This window comes from Monodon monoceros, unplaced genomic scaffold, assembly GCF_005190385.1.
Source record: "Monodon monoceros isolate NGI ecotype Baffin Bay Population unplaced genomic scaffold, NGI_Narwhal_1 Super_Scaffold_8, whole genome shotgun sequence".
NCBI lineage: Eukaryota > Metazoa > Chordata > Mammalia > Artiodactyla > Monodontidae > Monodon > Monodon monoceros.
Window position 1 is genome coordinate 75,263,243 of NW_021703785.1, and position 24,712 is coordinate 75,287,954.

Sequence of the window (24,712 nt, forward strand, 5' to 3'; positions counted from 1 at the left end):
TGAAAGTAATTCCTCTACGGAGGAAGGTACAGAATCAAGAATTTCAAAATTTCTCTACAATTTTCATTCACTAAGTCTAGCATTCAATTAAAAAAAGCATATAAACAAACAAACAGTAATTGCTAAGAAATCCAAAGGAAAAAAGACAGAGAGTAGATATGGCTCTCAAGAGATCCAAATACTGGAGGTGTGATACGTGACATATACTTTAAACTGTGATTAGTATATTTGATAAATCAAATAACAAGATGGAGAATTTCAATGGGAAACAGGAAACTATTAAAGATGAATAGAAATTCTAGAACTGAAAGATTCAATAGCAAAAAATAAAGTATCTTTAGATGTATTTAATAGCAGATTATATGGAGATGAAAAGAAAATAGAGTATAGGTCTGAAAAAACCATCCAAAATGAATCTCAGTATGAGAAAATAAAAGATAAAAATTGCAGAAAATAGTGCAAGAGACACGTGCATGGTGAAAAGAGATAATATATGTGTAATGAGAGATCCAAAAGGAAAGGAGGAAGAAGAAAACAGAGTAAATATTTAAAAATGTAATGGCTGAGAATTTCACAAAATTAAAAGACATCAAACTACTTGAGAAGTACTAAAAAACTCAAACAGGATAAATACAAAGAAAAAAATTTAGTTATATTCCTAAAAACCGAAGACAATGAGAAAATCTTAAAACCACCCAAGAAAAAGGATATTTACCTGCAAAGAGCAAATAAAGGACTTATATAAGACTTCTCAACAGAAAAAATGGAAGCCAGAGGCAATGGAAGTGTATCTCTGAAATGCTGAAAGAAAATAACTGTCAAGCTAGAATTCTCCGCTTAGCTAAAATATGCTTTAGGCTAAAGCTGAAAAGAGACATCTTTAGGCAAACAAAACATTAGAAGATGAAATTTTAAAACCTAATAGCATTTACAATAACATCAAAATATATCAAATACCTAGGAATATATAAATAAATATATATCAATACCTAGGAATACATAAATATATGTATATATCTCGTTATTTTCTGAATTGTGTTCTGATTAGACTTCTCAACTTCTACAAGAAATCCCACTCCAATTAACATGTTTTCCCTTTTTATTTTCTAAAAGCGTTGTTGATTTCCTGTGGAGGATATTAGTGAAGAGTCAAAATTCACTCTTCCTGAGTAGATATCCAGTTGGCATGGCACTTTTACTGAAAGAACACTCATGTTTGCCATTAATCAAACATCTCATACACATGTAGGTCTATTTGAAAATCTATCCTGTTCCATTGGTCTTTTATCCTGTCCTTGCATAAACATCCCCCTGTCCTAATCACTGTAGCTTAATAATAAATCTTATCGGTAGTCTGTGTCTGCCAACTTTGTTCTTCTTTTCAAGGTTGTCAGCCATTTTTGGCCCTTGAATTTCCATATGATCAGGTCATATCCACAAAGATCATAACTGGAATTTCTCTTGGATTGCACAGAAACAACAGATCCTTTGGGAGAGAGATGACATTTTTATTATATTGAGGCTTCTAATCCTTGAACATGGCTTAACTTTCCTTTTATTTATGTCTTTTTTATTTATTTTTTATTTTAGACAGCACTTAGAACAGTGCCTGGCATGTGGTAAGTGCTCTTAGTACTATCCTAGGTAAAGTCTGCCAACTTTGTCTGTGGACCTCAGCGCTCATTCGGGCGCAGGGCTGGAAGAAGCCCACACTGAGGCTAAATGTGTGGGATGCATGGGACTTTGATCCCCACTGCGGGATCATCTGGCTGCGCCTCCTGCTGGCACAGTAGACCAGTGCAAACGGCTCACGCAGCAAAAACCATGTGAAGAGATCACATCTTTGAAATGAGGGGAGGTTAGGGGGTCAGCAAGGGGTCATTGCCTTACAGCTCTGCACCTGATCCCTTGGGGGACTTCAGAGCAGCGGCCCCAGATCCCTGCTGGGCAATCCCAGGTGGAGTACCGGCCCCCGTCCCCGCCCCCAGCCTGGTCCTTGGAGCAGTTTGCTCAGCCTCTCCGAGGGTGTCCCACGTGCTCCCTGGTCTGCGTGTTGAAGTCACCACCCAGACTCTCATTTCACCCACGCACCCCACGCTGGGATGTACTGCGGCTCTCAGGAAACAACTCCCCTCAACGATTAGGTGGCTTCCGTCAACCTTACACCGTTGACCCTCAAAGCTGCAGGGACAGGGGAACTGGTGTATTTGCAGCCCACGTCTGCAGACAAGGGCGATGAGCCAGCTGGGGCCGGTGGGCACGTGAGACTCACCCGGTGGAGAGAAGGCAGAGCTCCCGCAGGGGAGGCAGCCTGCCTGGCCTGGCTGGGCATTGAAGGAGCCTGCAGGGCAGGGCAGACACTCTTCCACTGCCCCCGCCTGCCTGCTGCTCCTAAAGGCTCCCGATGGGCAGGGCCTGGGGCTGCGCGTCCCGGCAGGACAGTAGTGCCCCACTGGGCATGGCTGGCTGTGGTAACTCTCTGTCCCTGGAGGGAAATGGAGGGGAAATTCTGAGCCGTGGACTCCCCCTAAGGCGGGGACAGAACCTGCGAGAGAGAGTCCAGAGAGTCCAGGGGAAGAATGAGCTTGCTGGGGTGTGGGGGAGGGGAGGGGAGCCCGCAGAGCACGTACAGAGAAGGAGTCGGAGGCCCTGTACCCTGCTGTGTCTCCCGCACTCCCAGCGGTCCCCTCGCCTCCATCTCACCCTGCAGACACAGGGCGGTGTGTCTGGCCTCCCTCACACACTGGGCAGCCCTTGTCCTATTTTTGAGAGCATCCGGGCCACGGGCTCCAACATGCTCATTTGTATGGTGTCGTGCACAGCCTGTGATTTGTAGGTCTTTTAAACCTAACATCCAGACAGACAGCGTGTCTACTTGCTCTGAGGCCTCCTTCATCTGTGCCCTCCCTGTGCGCTTGGGTCTCTCTGTCTCAGGCGGCCGGCCTGGCCGAGAAGAGCTACAGGCCTGTCCCGTGCACACTCCCAGGGGTCCTGCAGGCCTCTCTCCACCTGCCACCTCCATCCGCCTCACCAGTCTCAGCCCACTTCTGACCCGAGGACCAAGCCCTACCCCCCTGGTTCCCAAACTCACCCTGGTGGCAGCTGAATCCGGGGGGGCAGGGCTGGCAGGGCAGGGCGTCCAGGGCCCGGCTGTGGTAGGTGCCCGCTTCACAGAGGCGGCAGCAAGTCTCCTGGGAGACTCTGAGGCCACTTCCATTCAGGGCCTCGGAGCCCCCAGGGCACGCACGTGGATGGATGCTGCCCGGGGGGCAGTAATAGGGAAACACGCAGCTGCACAGAGACACAGAGCCCAGACCCCATGTTCATGCTGATGGGGTCTGTGTGTGCTGTTGCTTCTCATCTCACCAGCAGAGCCCCGACATAGCCCAGGCTTGGGCCTTAAGCTGCCAGGGGGAGGGCAGACTCCGATATTACCCCAGATGGGGGGCTCTGGGGTTGCCTTGTGTCTGGTGGGGCCTGAGCAGGTCGAGTTGCCTTCCTGGAAGTGGCTGAGCCATGCCCAGGCGGCCAGGCCATTGGGCAGTGCCACGTCTGCCCCCCTGCCCACCTCGCCCTGGACAAGAGGATGTGTGGACCAGACATGATTGGCGGGGGCGTGGTGGGGTGCACAGCCAGGCCTGTTGGGGTGTCGGTCCTGGACACAGGAAAGGGGCTGCCAGATGAAGTTCAACGTGCCCAGGCATATTTGAATTTCAGGTAAACAATGAGTATAAGCACTCCCGAATATTGCTTGGGCCACACTTATATGAGCAATGTGTCTGTTGTTTAACTGAAATTCAAGTGTGACTGGGTTTCCTGCATTTTCTTTACCTGAATCTGGCCAGCCTGCAGGACGGCCCTAGAAGCCCATGAAGGACATCTCAGTGCAGTTGGCTTCCTCATCCTCCTTCCCTGGGACAGAGGCACGGAAGACCAGGCAAAGGGGTACCAGGTACTTGTCTCTGAGCCCTGCTTTTTGGCCTGAGCCCTTTGGGAACCCGAGGGAGGTGACCCCTGTCGGGGGGGAGCCCGCGGGCTGAGACGTGCTGAGGGGCCTGACACTCACACGATGGGTGGGGTACTCACAGCTGCCCTGGGCCGGTGTAGGTGGAAGAGCCGGCAGGGCAGGTGTAGCCTGCAGGACAGAGCGGGGGGGTCCCAGTCTGGGGCCCGCAGTAGGAGCCAGCCCTGCACATGACCTCAGCCACAGCACCTGAGGGAGACAGGGACAGGCCGAGCCACCTAGGCCCTGGGGAGATCCAGGTGGCACAGACCCAACCAGACTGGGTGGACCTTGGGGGGCTGGGCAGATGGTTTGCGAAGGCAAGCAGGTGGCCATGCAATGCCTGCGTGATGTTCTCTGGGCCTCCTGCGTGAGCTCCTGGCCAAACCTGAGGGGGGAGGGGGGGAGGGCTGGGGGAGGGGCTGGGAGGGAGCGAAGGGTCACAGTCTCACCTGCAGAGCACTCAGATCCAGCTCTGCAGGGGATTGGAAACACATTTGCTCGGCCGCTCTGCTCAGCCTCTGGGCAGTAGTAGCCAGGGGGACAGAGCTCACAGTCTTCCCATGATGAGGCCCCTGGCTCTGTCCGAAAGGTTCCAGGTGGGCAGAGAAAGGCACCCTGACCACCTGGGCACCAGTAGCCTGGAGGACATGGGTGGTCTTCGAAGGAAGAGAGACCTGGGGCAAAGGCAGAAGGCAAGAAAGGTGCCTCCTGCTGGCCTCTCGACTCTCCTCCCCAAAGGTCTCAGCATCTGGCCTGGAGACGGCCTCTCACCTGGGGACGCGCAGTGGTACCCGGCGGGGCAGGGGAGGCACTCTGTCAGACTCTCGGCCCCTTCTGCTGCCAGGTAGGTGTGCGCAGGGCAAGCCTGAGGGGTTCCTGGGTGGGTCTCACTACCTCCAGGGCAGTAATGGCCGGTGGGGCAGGGGTAGATGGCCGGGGCCCCTGGAAAGCAGGGTAGGGCTCGGGCTCCATCCTCCCCTCCTGCCCAAAGGGCCTCCCCGGGCCCTTCTCAGGACCAGCACACCCCAGGCTGTGGCACAGGTGCCTCACCGACTTTGCACCAGTGCCCGGTGGGGCAAGGCCTGCAGTCCTCTTGCTGCTTGGCTCCTGGGGCTGCTGCGACAGTGTGACGTGGGCACAGGCTGGGCTCTCCACTGCCCTCGGGGCAGTAGAAACCTGCAGCACACGGGGTCGTGCTGGAGTCCTTGGAAGGCAGGGAGGCTGCTCCTCCGGGGCAGGTGGGGAACTGTGCCAGGACTCTGGGGGAGCTGTGTCTGGGGGCGCCCGGGGGATTCTGCCAGCCCAGGGGTTGAGAGGTCTGGGTGCCAGTCCTGGCTCCCCTTGCTTCTGCATTTGTCCAGTCAGTAACCATCTGAACTGCATTGGGTGCATATTCATATCAGATATTACGTACATGTGGTATGTGTAATTACATACACATGTATATGCATGTACATACTAGACGAACAACAACTGGGGTCAACTATTTTTAGAGTCTTTTGTGACACACAGAAAAGGTTCTTTGCTAGGGTGGGTTCTGTGGTGACAGCTGGACAGCCTTGCTCTCTGCCTCTTTCACATCCCAAGGGCAAGAAATGGGGGCTGTTACCTGGTGGGCACTGCTCGGCACATAGCTGTCCCTGGGAACACGGGGTCTGGGACTCCCTTGGACCTGATGCCGTCACTTCAGAGGTCCCAGGTGGGCAGAAGTAACCAGCAGGGCATTTCCCCCATACCTGTCCGCCTCTAACAGCCAGGGAGAGGGAAGAGAGTGAGACCAGGATGGAGGGGCCCATCTGAGCCCAGTGCCCCAGCGCCAGGGGGAAGCTTGCCCTGGTTTTGGACAGTTTCACTGTGACCCATAGTGTAAAAGACCTTTGACCTCTGCTGCAGGAGCATGTGTGAATATAGCCAAGTATACGAGAGAAAAAGATGAGACTCTTCACCCAGCAGGGGAGCAGGGTGTGAGGCTCACACCCGGGGGCCATCGCAGCAGCCACGAGCCCCGTCCCTGCACTGCCTCCGGGAAAAGCTGGATATCTTTTCTCTATGGCACTTGTGGGGCCCAGTGGATAAAGCGCAGGACCCCGGCTGCCATCAGCAGGACGAGCCCCCCAGGAGAAGCTCGGAGGCCCTGCTGCACTCGCTGTGGGCTGAGGAGGGAGAGGACAGACAGCAGGTACTGTCCCCAGGTGTGCTCAGGGCCCAGGGCCCGCCGGGGCCTGGGCTTGGAGCCACCAGTCTGACCTCCTGCTCTGCAGCTGGAGAAAGCAGACTAGACCTAACGATGAACTTCCTGAGATGGGAGAGGAACCTGCAGAGGGAGAGTCCGAGGAGTCCTCTGCTGTCACCTGGTAAGTAGAGGAGGACCCGCTTTGAAGCAGGTTCATCTCTGCATGAAATGTCCAGCAACTCCTCTTTTGATGACCCCTGTCCCCAGTCTCCAGAAACTGCCTTTAGCAAACGTCGGGAGCTTTCCCTGGAGACCAGTGTGGTCTCTTTTGTTTTGATTGGCTACTCTGAGCGGCTGAGCCTGTCCCTAAGGTCTCGGGAAAGGCTGGAAGCCGGGGAGCCTCCACCCCCGAGGCTGTGCGTCTCTGAACCCCAAGCGCAGTCCTTGCTGTGACATTCCACGGAAGGGGCAGCCAGGTGCCACCACGCACATGTCTTACACATAGAGGAGGGAGGGGGTATAGGAAGTTCAGGAGGAATTTGGACCTTAAGGCCTGCTTTCTGATCATTCTGGTTAAAGAAACCATGTATTGTCTGTCCAGCCCAAGGGATTACAAAAGCTATTCACACTATAGAAAATTCAGAGGTAGAGGTACAAGGAAGAATTGTCCATCTTTCCCCTGAGTGTATGTGCAGGACACTGGTATCGCCTAGAGGCACAAAGAGTTTCACCTGTAAGGAACTGCCCCTGTTTTTAGGCAGGAACTGAGCAGAGCTATTTTCATTTCATATCCACCCTCGCTCAGTTTGAATGTATTTTATTTATCTTAAAATCCAAGTCTGTGCTAAGTGTCCTGGCTTTCTAGCTGTCTTTGCCTAATTGTCAGGCTTTCCCTCCCTGTTCAGGTCCATGCAGCCACGTGGGGCTGTGATCTCACCGGCAGCCTTTTGGCCTCTTACACATTAGCTCCCACACCCACGGGTTGGGGCCCTTGGGACAGACTAGGGGACCCACCGGGCCTCTTTAGCCAGAGTGTGCACTTTGATGGCAGTGGCAGGAGGTGAATGACTCTGGGCTGTTACTGACCTGCAGTAGTGACCAGGGGGACAGACGGAACAGTCACCCTCTTCCCGGAGGCCCAGCGTGTCCCTGGGAGTGAAGGTCCCTGGCGGACATGGAGGTGGAGACCACGTCCCTGGAAGAGGGGGAGCAGCTAGTGAAGACGGGCAGCCGAAGGCTCAGGTCACATCTGTGCCTCTGGACCTGCCCAGACGGATGGATTCACAGAGGGCATCGCATCCTGCTGCCCCTGAGGGCGCTGAGTTTCTCACGCTGCTTTCTCAGAGCCGACGGAGTGACGACAGCGTGGTGACCTCGATGTCTCTCTCTAGGGTCATTGTCTCTTTCCAAGAGGAACTCCCTAGCGGAGGGTTTTCAGAGAGCAGTGAAGCTGTTTCGGGGAGAGCGGCTCAGTGAGGTGCGTGCTGTTGGTCAGGTGTGTGGGATCCCTGGGTCTGAGTGCGTCTCATGGGGAAATGCACCCCCTCCTCCCCGCCCTCCCTCCACAGGGCCCTGCTGCCCCGCCTGGCTGGGTGGGTGGGACGCTCCTGGGCCAGTCCCACCCTCCTCGACTCAGCACCCACAGCCCCATCACATCCGCAGCCCTCGTCCTGGGGGCTGCCGTCTGGCTTTGCTGGCCTCAGTGTTTCCTTGTGCACGTGGGCAGGGCTGGCAGCTACCAGTGTACACACCTCGAATGGAAATGAAAAATTTCCTGACGGGGAAAAAAGGTTTAGAGGGGCAGCCGGAGTGGGGGTAAGAAGCCGGAAGGTGTGGATTTAGTTAGGGGAAGATGAGAGTAAGACAGTCAGCACCTCAGCAAGGGTGGGCTGAAGGTCTGGGGGTGAGCCTGTGAGTCCAGGAGAGCTGTCCTCTCCTGTGTGTGCGTGTGTGTGTATGCATGTGTATGACTAGTACAACATGTAGTCACCAGGACAACAGGCCAGGTTATTAGAACTTGTCATGTCCTAAATATTCTGGGGGAGAAGATCACTCATTTAAAAGGGGCATAACTTTCACACCACAGGCACGGGAAAAACAAATGTATGCATCACTTGTGGCTCAAACACTTATGAATGTAACGCACTCAGCACTCCTAAAATTGGCAGGAGGATCTTCTCCCAAGTTCACCTAAGACATGACAAAGCTTATGGACTTTTGTGGACGCCTATTTGTCTGCTGGGCTGCCTGCAGACCGCATATGCGTGTGTGGGCACGTGTGTACATCTGGGTGCATCTGCTGTGTGTGCATCTGTGTTTGTGAGCATGTGTACCATGAGAGTGTGTGAGAACCCTTGTGTCCATGTGTGCATGTACTCGCAGGTGCATGTGCGAGCTGGTGTGAGAGTGGCATGCACAGTGTGTTCTGGGTTAGCAGACTTGCAGTGGCTGTGGCGCTGCTGTCTCATCTGCCACTGCCCCAGAACCCTGACAGCACCGCAGGGCCCCTCTCCAGCCGGAGCTCAGGAAGCCGCCGCAGATCGGTGGCCCAGACGGGCACAGGCAATGACCCCTGTTTGCCATCACCTGCGGACCAGCTGCTCTCTGGGGCCCCCAGGCTGAGTGCGGGGAAGAGGCAGGGCACTGAGCATGGGTGAGTCAACTGATGGAGAGAAGAGAAGCAAGAGGGTGGGTGGGAGAGTGAGGGGTGGGATCGGGGCGAGGGGAGGACGGAGGCTGAGGGTAGCTCGTCGCGCCGGTCTTCCTAGTGCGAGCTTGGCGCCGACACGCGTTGGCCCTCCATGGATTTTGAATGAAAGAGTGAATAGATGGATGAATGAATGCATGAAAGGAAGGAAGGGAAGGGGGAAGATAGGGGAGCTGTTGAGAAAGAAGAGAGTCCGGGAGGCGTGGGGAGCTGAGGGCTCCTGGGCGTACCGGCTGGGCAGTAGGCGTGCGCTGGGCAGGGCTTGGGCGCTCTGGTTCCAGGCTGTGGGCAGTAAAATCCAGGTGGACACTGGAGGCAGGTGTCTGAGCCTGGGGAGGGCTGGTACTGTCCTGGGTGGCACAGGGCAGGCCAAGCAGCCCCTGGGTGGCAGAAGTGACCCTGGGCAGTGGACGAAAAGCAGCGCCTCTGAGGGCCAGGCTGGGTATCGTCAGGGTGCCCAGGGGCTCGGGTGGGTCAGTGCCTTGTCCTTCCTTCTGGCTGGTTCAAGGCCCTGCTGACTGGAGCGCAGGAGGCCAGGGGGCTGGATGGGGCAGCTGCGGAGAGGATCAGGGTCTAGGAGATGGGGAGGTGAGGCCCCTCCTGTGAGGCACTGAGCGCTCCAGCCTGAATCCCAGGCGGGGATCCCTGGCTTCCCCGGGCCTTGGTGCCTGGGCCCTCTCCCGCCGCTCCCGGGGAGGTACCTGCGGGCAGAGGACAGCCATGGGACCAGAGGCCCTGTGGTCCCAGGGGCATTCGGAGCCAGCCACACAGGAGCCAGGCGGGGAGCTGAGGCCCAGGCTCGGGCAGAATGAGCCAGCTGGGCAGGGCCTGCAGCTCTCCTCAGAGATGCCACCTGGAGAGAGAGATCCCCACGCTGGAATATCAGCCCCTGAAAACAGAGACCTTCCACTGCTGGGCTCACGGCCGTCCACCAGGGCCGGAACGGAGTTGGTGCCATGGGCATCAGGTCTCGAAGTAGCTTTGGCCAGGGCCTCCCTCAGGGCGCCTCTGGCATTTTGCAGGCAGAGCCCCACTTTGGGCACAGCCTACCCTGGGGGTGTTGCCTGGACTCGTGCCCACTCCAGGGAGACCCAGAGACCCAGACCAGCGACACTCCTGTTGCGCTGTGCGCATCTGCTCCGTGGGGCTGGAGTGGGGCTTTTGAAGGAGGGGCCCACGGCCGGGAGGGGTGGGGAAGGCACAGGCCAGATGCTCACCTGGGCTGCTTCTCGTCCTCCCCGTGGGGCAGGGCACGGGGTACAGGGTCCCCTGCGGGCAGTAGTGGCCTCGAGGGCAGGGTCCATTGAGGGGGAAGGCAGAGCTGCTCCAGGGAGTGGGGCTGGTGGCACCCCCCTCGCAGTAGTAACCAGCTGAGCAGGGTCCTTGAACATAGAGAGATGTAGATTTTAGGGCAGCTGTCTGTGCTACGACATATCTTGCCTCTCCCTGATCGCTGCCTGCTGTCCCCAGTGCCGGAGCATCACAGAAATTAAAGTAGGAGGAAGGAGGTCAGGGAAACAAGGAATGACTTCCGCATGGGGCCTGGGGTGAGGGGTAAACCACAGAGATGCTGGCTGAGGGCACTCACTGTGCAGCCAGTGCTGCTCTAAGCTCTTGATTTGTTAAGACCGCATGCTCCACAGCCACTGCGGGACGTGGGGTGCTCTCAGCCTCCTTCTACAGGGGAGGAGCCTGAGGCCCGTGAGGCTGGCTTGTCCAGGGTCACGCCTGCACTGAGCGCATGGCTGGCATGAGAGCCCCAGCGGCACCTCCTGAAGCCCTGCTCTCGGCCACTAGGCTGAGGCCTCTCAGTGGAGGGCTCAAGGGAGGAGGTGCAGGCGGCCGCACTGAGGCGCGGGCCAGCCCCAGACCTGTGCTGTGTGCGCCCGCACGCAGCTCTGCTGGGTTGCTGGTACCTACCCTCGGGCTGCCCGTTGCCCTCCCCAGGGCAATACGTCCCTGCTGGGCAGGGCTGGCAGGCCCTGGAGGAGAGAGCGCCTTCTCGCGGGTTCAGGCTTCCCTCTGGGCAGGGGAGAGGAGAGGACGTCCCTGCTGGGCAATAGTGACCTGTGGGGAAGGCGGGAGCGAGACAGCTCTCAGCACCCAGAGGCCACCACCTCCTGCCATTCGTGGCAGAGAGCACAGCCAGAAGGCACGCCAGGGGTGCTGGTGCGGTGGTGGGAAAAGGCCGGGAGGGCTTGCAATCCAGGCAGTGTGCGGGGGCCCTGCTGGAGGTCAGTGCGGGCAGCCGGGATGTGCCTGCGTGCACGTGTGTGCCCTTACGTGTGTCAGAGTGTGCGTGGGTGTGCACACAGGGACAGCAGCACTGTTTCTGGGCTCATTACTTAGTGAGACGTAGGTGACGTGCATGGTCTGGCTCTGTAGGGCTGAGAGAGAGTTTCTTGTCTTGAAGAAAGTGGGGTCATGTACCGCCTCCTCTGGAGAAATGGCTGCACCCACGACAGGCAGCCTGGCCACCCAGACACACTGCAGAGTCTTCTCTGGGGGGCATCTGCTGAGAGGGAGTTAGCCCTCACCCCAGGGTGGAGTTCCCCCGGGGCGCCGTGGGCTCGCTTTGCAGAGTGGCGGCCGCCCCAGGACAGCAGCGCTTAGGTCAGAGCAGGGACTGACCAGATGTCCTGCCCGCAGGCCAGCGCTCTGCCCTCTGTCACCCCCATGGCACTCGTTGGGAACTTGTGGTGAGCGGGAAGGCATGGCCGTGGGAGGGGGAGTTGGCAGCCCAGGGTGGCAACCTTCACCCTGCGTCCTCCTCTGCAGCACGGGTGGCCCCACTTCACATGCGGGCCTCTGGCTCCTGGGAAGGGCTGAGGTCTTGCCATCGAGCATGGAGCTCCAGGACAGAGCCAAGTTTGGGAAGACAGTGGTCCCGTCTGCACTGAACCCTCAGGGGCACTGTCCATTGGGGTCACGCGCAAGGTCCCTCTGCCCCCAAGAGACGGGCCTGAGGGCATCATTACCTTTGGGGCAGGTGGTGGCCTCCACAGTGGCAGCCGTTTGGCAGTAGGTGCCCCCTGGGCAGGGCAGGCAGGTGTCAGCTCCAGGCAATGGGCTGAAGGTGCCAGGCTCACAGGGCACCTCACTGTGGGCCCCTGGGGGGCAGCAGAAGCCAGGGGGACATCTGTATCCATGGGTGCCATCGGAGGGTGAGGGGACAACACTGCCTCCCAGGCAGATGTACCTGAGAAAATGGAGAACCATGGCTGAACCTCCTTCAGCACGACCTTGGGGTCCTGGCCAGGCTGAAGGCGAGAGCAGGCGTAGCCTTTGGAGGCCCCTGTCATCGGAGTTGTGCTGAGGGAGGCCAGTGCGGCCACAGCCAGGGTCCGTCCCTGGGATGAGAGGAGCTCCCCTTTGGCAGGAGACTAAGTAGCAGGGGCTCAGGAAGCCACTTCTGGGCAGGGTCTGACATTTTCCAGAGTCAGCACGACTCCCCTCTCCAAATGTTCTGTCCTCGGGACCCCTGAGCCGATGGCACAGGTCTTCCTTCGCACAGGACCTGGCCGGAGCTTACTGGTGGCCATGGGCAGTCTCCAGCCCTTTGGACAATGAAGGGGATGCACCTGCCAGGAATCTTAGGCACCTGTTGGCAGAGGCTGTTGGCTGACGGGATAAAAACCAAGGTCTGGCAGGGGCCACAGAGGCTGTGCAGGCCGAGCACACTCAGAGCTCCTTGGACCTTGGGAGGTCAGTGCTGTGCGGGCCTATGAGAGTGTGTTCAGTTCAGCCCTGTATCTGAGGGATGGGGCATCGGAGGACCGTGCTCCTGGGGCAGAAAGTCACCCTGACCTGGGCTCCTGAGAGGGTGCCAGGGAGAGACCTGGGAATTTAGGGTTCGTTTGTGAACTGGGGGCCCTGGAAAGCCTAAGCTAGGGAGCCTCCGCCCTCCTCAGGCCACCGCTCACCCTGCATCACAGATCTCGGCCTCCAGGATGTGGGATAGCCCAGGATGGCTGCAGTAGTGCCCCGGGGGGCACGGCTGGCACTGATGCTCACTGGCCAGGCCTGGGGCAGGGGAGAAAAACCCAGGCGAGCATGGAACTGGCGAGCCTGTTCCCCTGGGGCAGAAGAAGCCAGGGGGACAGATGTCATTCCCAGAGAGCCCAGGGGCCTCCACCTGTGGATCCAGAGAGAAAGAAGAAAGGATGTCAAGGCAAGACTGTGGTCTCGGGCCGCAAACACCGCTGCTGGCTCCTGGGGGAGAAGACTTAAATGAGGCTACTTCCCGCAAAATCGCCCTGTTACTACGTGCTTTTACGTGCCAGCTACAGCCTCTGGGGGAGGATCTAGGGTGCCTGGGGGCAGCCTCTTCCTAAATCATAGCATCCGCTCAGTGACCTCCCCTCCCTCCCTTCATCTCCCAGCCTGTTCTCTTCTCTGGTGTTGATGTGGACTCGGTGACTTCCAGAGTAGGGGACGTCTCTGTTCTAAAGGTGATGCTGGGGCCCAGAGAGGGCGAGGGGTGCGCATGTCCACGGTCACGCAGCCAGTCAGTAACAAAATGAGAACCAAAGCCAATCAGCCAGCACACCAGTGCCCATCTGTCTGTCCAATGTGGGTCCGTGCGTCCACCCACCAACTGACTCTCCACTGCCCTGCTCTGCAGAATAATCCAACATACTGATGGTTGCTTTCCCACCATGCGGCCTTGAGAAAGTCCATTACCCCACGTGTTCCTCAGGTTCTTTCTGTCTAAATGGGGTCACCCTGGGGCCTCCCACAGGGCCATCGTGAGGCCTGCTGTGTCAACGTGTGTACAACACATGGATGCTGCCAGCACATGTAAAGGCTGTGCACATGTGACCTGCTAATATTGCCACGTGTCTCAAACCCAAGATACCATCTGCTGGAAGGTGAGCAATTTAAAAGAAAAAATTTCACTGCCATTATGATTGCCAGATGCCAAGGATTATAAGATGATGCTGGTTCTAGAGATGGTGAATGTGAAAAAGACACTTGTCTTAGAATCATTGAACTAAGCCACCAGGCCCCATGCCAGGCCCTGGGGACACTTAGGTGAGGAGGGCCTGGCCCTCAGGGTGCTTCAGCCCTGGTGGGAGAACAGTCAGCTCAGCAGGAGCTGTGTGGTCCAGTACGCACGCGGGCACTGCAGGGTGGACTCAGGCATCTGTCTGGGGTGCCGTGCCCCCATTAGGTACCTTGTGTTGGATGGGGGTGGGAGACACCGCTCCCCCTGAGCAGTAGTGGGAGGGGTGGCAGAGCCCCGACGGCTGAGACAGTCCTTCTGAGGAGCAGAACATCCCTAGAAGAAGCAGACCCAAGGGCGGGTGACAGAGGGCCTTCCCTCACCTCCCTCATTCTCCAGCACCAGCCCCAGCCCTCCTGGGCTATGCCCCTCCTGCACACATCCTCCAGCAGGCTCTCAGACCCACAGGCCCTGGGGGAGGGAGAGGCTGTCCTCTCTCTCCAGCAGCCCCAGGCCTCTGAAGTGAACTCGGGATGCGTCCTGTCCTGAGCGCTAGAGGTGCACGTGGGCTGGAGCACAGGGCAAGAGGAAGCCCTGGGAATACAAGGACGGTGAGGGCCATGGCCCCTAGGGGTTGGTGGGGCCTGGCCCACGTGTGGACCTGACCTTGCTTTCCTTGATGCAGCCACTGGACTTGGGAGGCGGTGCCGTGACAATAGGGGCCCGGGGCCAAGGCGCTCACCCTCAGGGACTTCCGCTGCCCTCCTACTGCCCCTCACGCACTCCCCAGCCTTCCAGCCTAGGCCTTCTGCAGGGCCCACGTCCAGAAGCCACGAACCTGCTGGGCACAGCTCACAGTGCAGCTCCGCAGTGGCCCCTCGCCTGGGCCCGAACGTCCCCCGAGGGCACGTGTGGGCAGTGGCTGAGTGGGAGCCAGGGGGACAGAAGTAGCCCCGGAGGCATAGTCTGGGGCCATCGGAAGTGGGACCTGGGGGCAATGGCAGGGTCAGCCCGAGCTTGTGGGGGGACCCCCACCCTCCGAGCGTCCTGGGTTGGAGGCTCAGGACCCCCAGGCTCTGAACCTGCCTTGGCCCAGGCCCTCGGTGCTTTATTCTTTGTCTGATTTCTGGGTATGTTGGCTGCAGGGGCCCCTCAGTGTCTGACTGTCTGCCGTGGTAGCAGAAGGCGCATCGCCCAGGAAACCTCTGTGGCCCCTGATATCTCCAGCCTCCAGGGACCCTGGCTGCTCCCTTTCTCTAGGACATGGCACTTGCCCACACTGGTCACATCAGGGCCACCATCCCTCCGTGGCCTGCAGACCCCACTGCTCAGGCCTCTCTGCTGGGCCAGTAGCCACCTGCATTTAGAGACGGCCAAGGCCACATCCTGACCTTGGGTGTGCAGATGTATCTTGGGGCAACTGAGTGGAGCCACAGCCAACACAGATCCTAGAGCCCTCGACCTCAGACTGTCCTGTCCTGCACCTCGTGCCCACCATCCTGGGCTGGGCCCTGGGCGTCCATGCAACGGCCCGTCCTGGTTCAAGTCCCCGACAAGCCCTTCCCTCATACCTGCCTGTGTCAGGGACCCCTTCCTTCACTCTGCTGTCGGTTGTCAAGGGCTGCACGTGAATCATAATTCTACGACCGTGACAACAAGCTCCTGGCATAAGAATTCCCTAGACACGTTCTAAAGGCACATCTAAAAGCGCACATACAGGGAGGACACCAGAGTCTCCCTCAGGCTACCCACTGCGCCTCCTTTCACAAGTCCCTCCCCTCTCTCTAACAAGGGAGGCGGATCCTGGTCTTCGAGGAGCCCGTGAGAGCTTGATGCTCCCGTCACTGGCACCTGGCCCTGGGGCTCAGCACCCTGTGGGAGCCCCGTGCACAGCCCCAGCGAGCCCACCTGTGCCCAGGGCTTCGCAGTAGAATCCCGCGGGGCAGGGCTCACAGGACCCCTTGGCCTCCTGGGGCTGGAATGTTCCATTCTCACAGGCCTTTGGCTGGCGGGATCCCTCGGGACAGTAGAAGCCAGGTGGGCACCGGAAAGATGAAGGGGTGGCTGAGGTCTGGCCAGGGGGACAGTAGTAACCTGCTGAGCATGGCCCGTCCGGGAAGCGCTTCCCAGCCCCTGTGGCGACAGGGTGGAGACAGTGGACCTCGATTCAGATGAGAAGGGAGAGGAGGAGACGGAACTGTCAGAGGGAGGCCGTGGAGCTCAAGGCACCAGGCTTTGGAGCCAGACTCTGCACCCCTCCTGGCTCTGCTGCCACTACCGACGCAGAGGTGCAGGAGGCCTCTCTGAACTCGGGCTTTTCGTCTGTAAAAGAATAGCCCTGGGGACTTCCTTGGTGGCGCAGTGGCTAGGACTCCGTGCTCCCAATGCAGGGGGCCCGGGTTCAGTCCCTGGCCAGGGAACTAAATCCCACATACGTGCTGCAGCAAAGACTTTGCATGCCACAACTAAGGAGACCGCCTGCCGCAACTGAGGAGTCCACATGCTGCAACTGAGGAGCTGGTGCAACCAAAGAAAGAAAGAAAAAGAAAGAAAGAAAGCAAGAGTAGCCCTGTTGTGAGGATACATCTGTTAAGAGGCCTGTCTGGTCACATCCCACGGGCTCACGCGGAGTCAAAGTGAGAGTGCTGACTTGGGAACCAGGAACACAGGCCAGGCTGAGGTGGGTGGAGGTGTGCAGAGCCCTGCGCCTCGCCCACAGGTGATGGGCCAATGCCTCATACCCCAGCCTTATCCTCATATGCTCTTGTGGGGATCCTGGGGCCCTGGGGACCATTTGGAGGAATACACGCCGCGCTTCTTCTGCTCCCAGCCCCACACACCCCTCTACTTACTGCCCAACTGTGTCTTCTAGGTGGTTTATGCATAAATGGAGTAGACCACTAACATTGACAAATGCACATCACCCTGTCTCTTCCTCTCTCCAACTTGGTTACAGCTGTGTCCACCGTCTCATTCTGGGGCTCAATCCTGGGGCGTCCCCCTGAAGTCCTGCCCCTGAGCAAGGCTGATAACCTTCAAAGCTTGTGGCAAGCACTCCACAGTCCCTCCCTAGGACACTCCTGGAATCAGGGTATGCTGGGCTGGGGTGTTGGTCTTTCTTAATGCGACCCCTTCCCCTCTGTGAACTTGGGGCCAGGTCACCTTTGCCTTCCCCTCCAATCCCGTGCCCAGTCCTCAAGCAGTGTCTCTTATGTGGGGGCTGCGGGTCGTAAGTGATGTGAGGGGACCTAGGACGTCTGCCCTCAGGCAGGTGAAGTGTCTCTGGGACAAATGGATCAGTTAAGGACCCCGCAAAGTCCCAGAGAGCTGGCTCTCGTCACCTGAATCTGAGCAGAACTGTCCTGCAGGGCAGGGCCTGCAATCCTTAGTGCCACGTGCGCCGGGCCTCTCGCGGAAGGTGCCCCTGGGACACGGGTGCTGAGTGGGGGTCTGGGTACCCAAAGGGCAGTAGTAGCCAGCAGGACAGTCCACTGGCCAAGGAGGCGTGGCTCCTGGCCCCTGGATCCCATAGGGACAGAACCTGTGGACACAGTCAGTGGGTGGTCAGGAATGAAGGGTCAATGACTTCTATATCCCAAGGCTTTCTAGGAAAGGAGGCCCCTCCAGAGCTCCCAGGACATGGAGGGTTTGGGCAGGAGAAAATCTGAGGTCAGAGGAAATGGACATTAAGGCCAACAATGTCCTCCTGTCTCAGAGTCTTGTGCGTGAAGCCTGCAGCCCTGCAGGCCTCTGCGCTGGCATTAATGTTTATTACTCTGGGCTTCATAGGGCAATGGGGGCCTGGAGTTCCCGTGGTCGCCAGTCTCTGCAACAGGTTGGAGCCCCTCTGGCTCCCGGGGGGGCGGGGGAGGCAGGAGAAGTCAGATGTCACCGGGATGGAGAAGGAGCCCCAGCCCAGCCCCAGCTCCTCACTTCCCAGCAGGGCAGGTCTTGCAGAGACTCTGTCCAGGTTCATCCTGATACTGTCCCGCGGGGCAGAGCTGGGGCTCCAGGCTGCCTGGGGGGCATGAGTGCCCAGAGGGGCAGAGAGTGCCTGGAAAAGCCAAGGGAGACAGTTATTTCCTCTCGGGAGACTCCCCATCTCCCTCCAGCCAGAGCCCAGAGGCCTTCTGACCTGCCCCACGTCAGTGAGGCGGGGATGGGGTGTGTGACTCATGGGGCCTGGGACACCCCCGGGCCCTCACAGCTCAGTCCTAGGAGCACCTGGCGGGGAGGCAGGTTCCCTGTGTGGAAAGCCCACGTGGTGGGCGGGAGTTGGGTCTGCAGTGAGCACGCTGGGGCGGCGCAGGGCGGTGCGCTCCATGGGCCGGGCGGTGGAGCTGGAGCCTCACCGGGTACGCAAGGCAGACTCAGGCTTCCGGTCAGAGCACCTCTCACCAAAGGTGCTCCCAGGGCGTTCCTAGTCCTATGAGATGTTCCGAGAAAAGTAGCTTCTTTTGGGAACTGCTGTGAGGACTAAGCCCCCGGGAGCCCCCTGTGCTCTCATGATACAGGGCACTGGTGAGAAGAAGGAAGCCCACCCTGCTCACAGACTTGGTTTCCCGAGGGCCCTTGATTGACAACGGCATGAGATGCCAGGTTGCAGTGGAGCCGATTTGGGAGCCAGGCCATGGGAAGGCATGGGGCAGGATCAGAAAGCTGTGCTCTCTGTCCGCGTTCGGGAGGATGAAACTGTTTCTTGCTTTCATATATTCACTTTGTTCATTTCCTGGGATATGTAATTACTTTCTTTGGAGGTGCTGTCTTAGCTTGGCTGTACTCCAGGGTCGGGGCTGAGGATGGGGACAGTGGAAGCACCCTCTTGAGAGCTGCAGTGTCAGAGGAGCCCCTTCCATGCTGGGGCTGTCGGGTCATAAGCTTAGTGAGAGCAGGGGACTCGAAGCTGTCAGTTCTCTGCAGGCCGTGCCCGGCACACGGGCCACTCTCACGAGCGCTGGTTGAGAGACTGCCTGAGAATGGAGGTGGCCACCGAGTCGTGTGGAGGCTGGGTCCCATCGCCCTTCCTGAGCTCTGGGTGCACAGGGAGCCTCTCTAAGGCACGGTGCTCCCAGGCCCTTCCGCAGCAGGCTGCAGGTCACAAGGGCCCACCTCGCTGCTGCTGGGCCACAGGAGCCTTGGGGCAGAGGGGGAGCCCACAGGCCGTGTCTCCCTTCCAGGACGGCCCTCTGCAGGCCCTGCAGCACCCTACCCCTTCCCAGACTGTGAGCAATGTCCGCCCTTACCTGGACTGCGCCCAGAGACAGAGGCCTCGGGGCAGAACCAGCCTCCTTCACACGGGGCCTCTGGGGAGCTCAGGCCAGCCCGGGAGCAGAACCATCCAGCTGGGCATGGCTGGCAGTCCTCCAGCGACGTGGCCCCAGGGAGGGCCAGGAGAAAGCCTGTGTGCAGGTGCACACACTGTGGCCACCAGCAGCAGGCCTCGCGGACGGAGACTTGTGGTGGTCGGTCTCAGATTCCAGAGCCAGATCCTGCTCTGTCCACTCAGCCTCCCAGACCAGTGACTGGGAGGCTCCCTGGCCTCCCGGCCACCTCGTGTGTGCTGCACAGCTGAGGTGTGTCTCACCCCCCATCTCTGTTGCCAGGCACCTCTCACTCTCACTGTGCCTCTGTCATCCACCCCTCCCTGTTCAGGCTTCCCACAGGGTGCCTGGCCCAGCCTCTAAACCACCCCCTTCATCACTCCACCAACCAGCCCCACGCTCTGTGGACCCAGAAGGGACAATGCTCTTCGGGGGCAGTCTGGGGGCTTCTTCTGTATCCTTCCCCAGGAGCCTCGCTGAGTCTGGGTCTTCACTCCTTTCCCCTCTCGGGCCCAGAGCAGACCCCTGCACAGCCGGTGCTCATCCACCAGTGACTCACCGGGGGGGCACGGAGTGGGCCTGGGGCTGCCCTGAGGACAGAAGTGGCCCGGGGGACAGAGATCTCCTGTGATCCTATCGGTGGGATTTGGAAGAGATGCCCCCTGAGCACAGTGGAATCCCGCACTGCAAGGCCCAGACATGGCCACCAGGCCAGGCAGGAGACAGTAGGAGCCTGTAGGGGAGAGGGAAAGACAGGACCCCTGGGCTTGGGGGGCAGAGAGATTGGGGTACCCCACACCCGACCAGCAAACGTGGGCCGATCTAATGTGCACTGTGGGCTGTGGCCAGAGCATCTCTATCTGAGCCAGGCCTGAGTCCTTCCCTCACTGGCCAGGGAGGAGGTGGCCTAATGTGGCTAGAGAGGGTACGTCCCTGCCCCTTACCTGGCTCACAGGGGGTGCAGTCTGACCTCCGGACACCCCCTCTCTGTGGCTGATAGGTGCCCCTTGGGCAGGGGAACTGAGAAGCAAAGGAGGTGGAAGCAGGACAGTAATGGCCTGCGGGACACTCGTTCCCCACGACAGAGGAGGTGTTTGCCGGGCAGAAGAAGCTGCAGAGGAGACAAGCGGGGAGGGGTCAGAGGGTCGCGGGGCCCTGCAGCGAGAGTGGGGAGGAGATGGCCGCCTGGGATCGCCTTCCTTCTGTGGCCTCAGGCATCGTCACTGGCTGGGGACGCAGGGCTGGTGGGAGGGTTCGTGTGGAGCTTAAATGGCTTAAACTGCAGCAAAAGACACCCAGGTTTGAAATTAGGACTGACTCAGTGATACCCAGCAAAGAGATGGAGAGACATAAAGACAGCAAGAAGTTGTGGAATTCTTAAAGTCACAGAGAACTGAGGTTGAAAGGGGTCTTAGGGAGCATTTGGTCCGGCCACGTCCCGTAGCAGCAATGCAAACTGTGCGCCAGCTGCACACGTGCCCCCCTGGGATGCCTCTTGGCACTCACCCCTCTGGACAAGGCTCGCAGTGGCCCTGAGCAGCCAGGCCATTGTGGGTGCCTGCTGGGCAGGGCCTGGGGGCAGCAGTGCCTGGGGGGCAAAAGTGTCCTGAAAGGGAAGCAGATGACCCGACAGGTCAGGGCCAAGGAAAGACCACTGCCTGGTGCTCCGAGCAGCTCCATCCTAAACCCAGCTCCTGGAGGGCCCAGGGGGCCCTTGGCCCCATTGGGGAAGCAGCCTTGGAGCCTGCTCTTTCCCTACCTCCCCAGTCTCTTCCTCAGCCCAGCCCTGGGGGATACCTGCAGGGCAAGGGCCACTGGTCTGGTCTCCCAGGGAGCCGTTGGGGACGAGGGCCCCACCGAGGCAGAAGAAGCCCGCGCTGCAGGGCCCGGAAGGGCTGGCGAGGCCAGAAGCGCCGCAGTAGTAGCCGGGCAGGCATGGGGAGCAGGCGGCCTGCAGGAGATGCCCCCGTTAGGTTGTGTGACAGCCTTGGACCTCGGAGGCAGTGTGGTTTGGCCAGACCAAACAGGCCCTCCTCGCACCCAGACTTTTCCCTACCTCTGAGCAGAGCTTGACGCGCGGGCTAAAGGTGCCAGGTGGGCAGGGCTGGGGCACGGCTGAGCCCCTGGGGCAGTAGTGTCCCTGAGGACATGGGCCAGCCCCCTCTGGAACCAAGAGACAAGTCAGCCTGGTCACTGGGAAGGACAGGGTGAGACGTGGGTCCTCGAGCAGCTCCACCCTCCCTGGGACAGGCTCTGGGCCCAGGGGGAATTGGGCAGCTGGCTCCCAAGGCACAGCTGTGAAGGGGTCCCTCCTGTGGCCACACCCCCTGCACCTGGCTACTCTACCACAGCCCATGTCACTGATACTAGCGGGAAGACGTCAGGGGACGCTTGTTGACATGGCTGGTGGCGTCTGTAAGGGGCCCCGGAGGGAGGCGGGGCCTCCTTGGAAGGCTCAAGTCTAGGGGGTGGACAGTGTCTGAGACTGAGGCCGGGGCCCCCCTAGGTCACCACCCACTTCAGCTCTTGCTGTAGCAGCCTTTGCAGACCTCCCTGCACCGGCGAGTGTTGCCACATTTTCCCCAGTTCCTGGAGCTGCCTGGCTGTGTCTTCTCTCCTCCTCCCCTTGGCCTCACATGGGTCATGCTCTGAAAGGCCTGCCACCAGGGCCCCAGGCACTCTGATTTGGTGGCCTGGGCCTTCCCCCACCCACCAGTGTGTGCCAAGTGACGGAAAGGCATGGCCTGGCTGAGGGGCACGTCACCATGTCCCTTAAGGCAGCTTCCTCAGGCCTGCCCTGGTGTTTGCCCTCAGCCTGGCCGGTGTGGGATATGGGCGTCCCTGGGGGGGGGGGGGTCCCACCCAGGATGGACAGTGGGCGGAGGACACAAATGCCAGGGCACTCTTCATTGCTGCCACGATGTTCCGCTCACCACGAGCAAGAGCCTGGGGACACGGGTGGCCGAGGTCAGGGACCAGGTTCCTGCAGAGAACAGACTTAACAGTCTGTCTGGGTTGACCAGTGAGTGCATGGAGGGCCTTGAATCTGTCCCTTACCTCCCAGTCGAGGGCCCCAGGAAATGGGGCAGCGGCTCAACGTCCATTGGGGAAGGGCCCATTACCTTCAGTGCCGGCCTCCGGGTTGGGCCGGGTGGACCCTCTGGAGCAGAAGAAGCCCTCCCAGCACTGCCCGCCAGCTTCTGTGGCGTTGGCGCTGGGGCAGAATCTGCCCCCATCACAGGCTCGACACGCCTGCAGGCTGCTCAGCCCAGGCACAGGGCTGTAGGTGCCTGCCGGGCAGGGCTGCCAGTTGAGCTCTGTCCCTTCAGGGCAGTAGAAACCTGTGAAGGGGCAGGGCCGAGACTAGGGCCTGAGTAGGAGGGGAAGGAGGGAGTCTGAAGGAGGCTGGCGGAGGGGAAGCTCTGGGTGCTGGGCTGGGCCTTTCTGCCGCAGGGCTCCTGCCCGGGAAATGCTTGTCGCTTTATTATCAGACTCTACAGCCCAGGCCTTTGTCTGAGGGAACTGGGGAGAGATATAGTCTCCTATGGGTGACTTCCCCCTCTCCTCCCTTTTGCTTTGGACGCTTTGCTCAGTCAGCTGGGCTGCTGGCAGGACACTAACCTCTCGGACACAGCTGTGGCCTCAGCCCTGGAACACAGTAGTGGCCGCTGGGACAGATGTGACATTTTGCTCTGTGGGTGCCAGAGGCGTAGGATCCAGGAGGACACGGAACGGGGTGAGCCATTCCTACAGGGCAGACGTGCCCGGGGAAGAATGATCTCCCGGAAAGCCCCTCCATGGGGGTGATGGGGACAGTTCCTCCAGTGCAGGAGACGCCGGAAAAACAAGGGCCAAACAAAAGGGCCTCAGCAGAGGAGAGCTGCCGAAGGGCGTGCACCCGTGGGCGGCAGATGCACTTCGAGCGTGGGCCTGGGCCCCTTCCTGCCCTGTTCGCTCCTAGCGCCTTCTACCTCATGGGTCCCTTCCCTCCAGACTTCCCCCAGGATGGGCAGTCCAGCTGTGCTCAGGGGTGCGATGGGTGGTGGCAGAGATGAGGCGGGCTGCCACAAGCCTGCACACCGATGTCCTTCCAGTGACCTTGTCTGCAGAGCAGTTGGGTCCCAGCACATTGTACCTAGTGTGGCCTGACCTTTGCATGTCTACATGTGGCCTGTAGGTCCCACGGGCTCCTGCCTACCAGCAGGGATTTCTTCCTCTTGTTCTCTGACAAGAAACCCTGGAATGGAGCCCACTCCCCATTCTGTGGACACGTTCCCTGTCTGTCAGAGGAGATAAACTGTTTGCCCACCCTGGGTGGCAGGGGCCTGGCCAGATTGGTGGGTGGCCACCAGGGCAGAGTTGCCCTCCTGAGCAATCTTGACATCCTCCTGGGGTTTTGTTCCCTTCCTCAGACCAGGTACCAGGTGGGCATCGGGCTGGGACAGGAGCTCCTGCAGGTCAGAACGACAGAGGAAAGAGAAGAGGCAGTCTGGCCAGCTCTCTCTGGCCTGAGGGGGACCTTGCACTGGTCGGGCTTCTGAACCTGGAATCTCTCCCTCTGGGCAGTCAGACCACGGTGGAAATGCCTCCCTGTCTCAGCTTTCAGAGGGCAGGGACCAGTTCAGCTTTGGAGTCCCTGGGTCAGCTTCACTGAGTAAAGGAAAGATGCTTGACATCCTGCAAGCGAGGACCAAAGTGGGGAGGAATACCCGGGCCTGAAAAAGCATCCTTGGTGGGGAGTAACCAAGGCACAAGGGGCCAAGGAGGAAGGTCCATCACACAAGTGAGGTTTCCTGAGGGCCAGGCTGGAGGAGGGTTCTTGGGGAGGGAACGGTGCGGGCTGCTGAGCCGAGTGGGGAGGGCATCTGGGGGACAAGGGTCCTGTGCTCTGCCCTGCACAGCTCAGCACCGCCCTTCATTTAGGGCCCCTGCAGCCTGGTTGGAAGCAGGCTCAAAGCACGTGGAGACCCTCCTTCCACCGGCCGAGGGCTGGGAGGGAGGCGCCTTCTGCTCGGCTGTGGCTGGCGTGGCCCTGGACGTGCTAGGTACCCTCGAGGCAGTAGTGCCCAGCGGGACAGAGGAGGCCCCGTGGTCCGTTGGTGGGGCCCTTGCTCGTGGCTCCTCCCTTGCACCAGTGCCCCGCAGCGCAGTTCCCTAGGAGAGAGGACGCCTTGTCAGCCGTGCCTGCCACTCCTAGCACGAGGCACCAGGGCCCCTCATGCTTCCCCCACACCCACTGGCTGCCACAGTGGGAGCTGCAGCCCGCAGGAGTCCCCGGCCAAAGCCGGCCCCAGGCGCTGGCCGAACACGGCCTGAGTGGCCCCTCCTCCGTTCAGTATCAAGCCCGTGGGTCAAAGCAGGTGTGGGGTCTGGGCCAGTTTGAGGTTTGCCTTCCCCAGAGACTGTCAACTGCCTGGCCTGGACTTTCCTTACGTAGCAGGTCATTTCTAGCCATTTTATATGGGAGCTACCCAAACACCCCAAGAAAGTGACACCTTCCTTCCTCCCCTTCTCCAAACCAGCTAACGGGGGCAGGGGTGTGGGGAAGGGTAGAAACACT